The following is a 2,604-nucleotide window of genomic DNA, read 5'->3' as shown; positions in this document are numbered from 1 at the left end:
ATATCTTCAGACAACCACAGTCATGGGGGATAAAAGAAGCCAGTAGACATTTAAAGATGGAATTGCATCTTGACCAAGTTTGATTTTAAATGCAAATTTAAAGATCTTCCATGCCCCTAGGCTAAAGTGCACCTGGAGCCTGGGGTGGGAGGCTTGTTTTTCAGTAGATATTTTTTGATTGGCCAGTGGGTCCCGAAGGTTGTTACATTCTCTGAGCCAGGAGAAGGCTATATAAACCCTGATTTGAGGCTTTGCTTTGGGGCTCACTTTGAGAAGCGTTCTCTGATTTGATCAGATGAGACTCTGGGAAGCCATTGTTGAGAGTCCCCCAGCTTTGAAAAACCCAGATATTGATTTGGTATGGATGTAATGGTTGGACAGTTTGGAAACCTGTCTACTTGATCTGTTTCTCCATCTTGATAATTCTGTCTGTATACTCTGAAGTTCACGGTACTGACCTTTTTCCCCTGAACTAGGTAACTAATTAAAGTAAGCTTGTTAACCCATTTTGAGTTGCTTTCCTTTATCAAAGCAGATCCAAGAACCTGTGTTGGCAGCCACCCTGGGGATGCTGGGGTGCTTGCTGCTACACCTGGTCCCTAAATATTTTCTGTGGTGGATCCATGGACATAATGAAATCTTTTTTTTTTTCATTAAATTCAAGGAGAAAAAAATGTATATAATGGACCATTTCATCTATGTTTAAAAAGAGAGGAATAATATCTTGAACATAAATCTATATTGGCAATAACTGAAATTGGCCAGTGATTATTTACAGATCTGAAAAATAACAATGAAGTCATCCATTTCGTCTATGATTAAGAGGTTGCATGGTCATGAATTATATAGTAGATATCCGTAGTAGATAATGGATTGCCTTCTATGTATCTTGAGACCCCCATTCTACTCCCAGTTCTGCTCCCAACTAACTCTAAACTTTAGTGAATTTATTTGATTTCTCTGGTTCTTAATTAAGGCCCAGAGAAATTAGTAAAAGAGTGACTTGATTCCTAAGGATAATTTCTGCTCCAACATTACACATAATGTTACCAATGTGATCCTATAAATTACAACGATAACAGGCTAAAATGGTGGGCAGTTTTAAAAATCTGAGGGATGAAGAAAATGAAGAAAAGTGGATATATTTTTGGTCACTGTTATCTACTTAGATGACTTCTGTAGTCCGTGATAATCTGACCGCTACAACCCATCATGCTATGGCTATTCAAAGACAAAAGTGAATTCACTCCCTGTGTTACAGAAATACATTAAACAAAGAGACTGTTTTCTTCCTGTCCGCTATTAACCTCCTGGGTGATAGTCCTTTGGAAGTGACTGGTTTTCCCCACCCACACTTGTTCAGCTAGGTTTTACAGGAAGCAGCCCTGGCAAATTTGAATATCCTTGCCCGATTGAACCCAGAGAAACTTGATGATACATGAGAAATAATTCGGTCAAAATTGAGATGGTTTGTCAAGGTTCTAGACACCTGTGCATGCCTAGGCAAAAGACACATCTTCCAGGTGCCAGAGGGAAAAGCCATGTCAGGCTTTGGATTCACAATGATTCAACTTAGTATCTCCTCCAGGTGACTGAGACTCAGTTGGAAAAGGTAGAAGCAAAATATTTCTGATCTCTACTTGGAATAAGGTCAGAAACTGGCAGGAATTATAAGGCAAGGAAGATACCAACCCCTGAGAGGGCTCCCTGATATGTTACTGCCCAAGGACAACTGAATTTCGCACTAAGTCAGAGAAACTCTGGCATAATCTCCTTAGAGACATGACTAGGGTCAGGTTATGAGGGCTTTACTCCAGGGTCCTGGCAACAGCAGAGGGGACACGCTCTTCCTTCATCTTCATTTCTCATGTCTTATCATACTTCACTGGCCTGTGCAAACCCCATTCCCTCAGCTGGCCCAATCTCTAGGATTCAGTCCTCATGGTGCCATTTCCAAGGGTCCTCTTTGCCCCTCCCCATTTCCAGCCCTTACTGGTGCAAAACTGGTAACCTCTGGTAATCCTCAATGCAACTCTATCCACACTCCACTTGTTGCTTCCTTTCACCTCTCACCAACTTCACTGCTAACTCTTTTTGCTTTGGGACAAAGGATCCCCAGTGCCCATTCTCCTTGGTATGGGGCCAGTGGCAAAATCCATTTTTTCTCTAACAAGGCTTGAAACTGCACTAAGATTTTGAGGAGACCCTGGATTATCCTAAGGAGAGTATGTGTTACTGAGATTCATAGGAATGCTTAACTTCAAGAGGAAATTTTTCCTGGCATAAGGAGATCCCTGTGCCAATGCAGAACAGTGTCTGCTCTGCAAGTATAGTCTTAGAAAATTTTCTGGGGCAGGGATAAGTTAGATTACTAGCCCAGGGTGTCAGACTTGTGGTATGTATCTGGAACAGGACTTTAATTCAGGTTTTTCTTCCTCCTAGACCATCTTCTATTATGTCAGCCTGCCTCATACTATAGAAGAAATGTACAGAGTAATTCTGACCCCTATATTAAATGGCCTTGCCTTTAACTTTCACTTTGACAATGAGTTAAGCGCTCTCTCTCTCTCTCTCTCTCTCTCTCTCTCTCTCTCTCTCTCTCTC

Source organism: Petaurus breviceps, unplaced genomic scaffold (genome assembly GCF_028583685.1).
Source record: "Petaurus breviceps papuanus isolate PSGF00001 unplaced genomic scaffold, PetGlider_PUasm1.0 126, whole genome shotgun sequence".
In the NCBI taxonomy this organism is placed as follows: domain Eukaryota; kingdom Metazoa; phylum Chordata; class Mammalia; order Diprotodontia; family Petauridae; genus Petaurus; species Petaurus breviceps.
Note: the sequence above shows the minus strand (reverse complement) of the source record.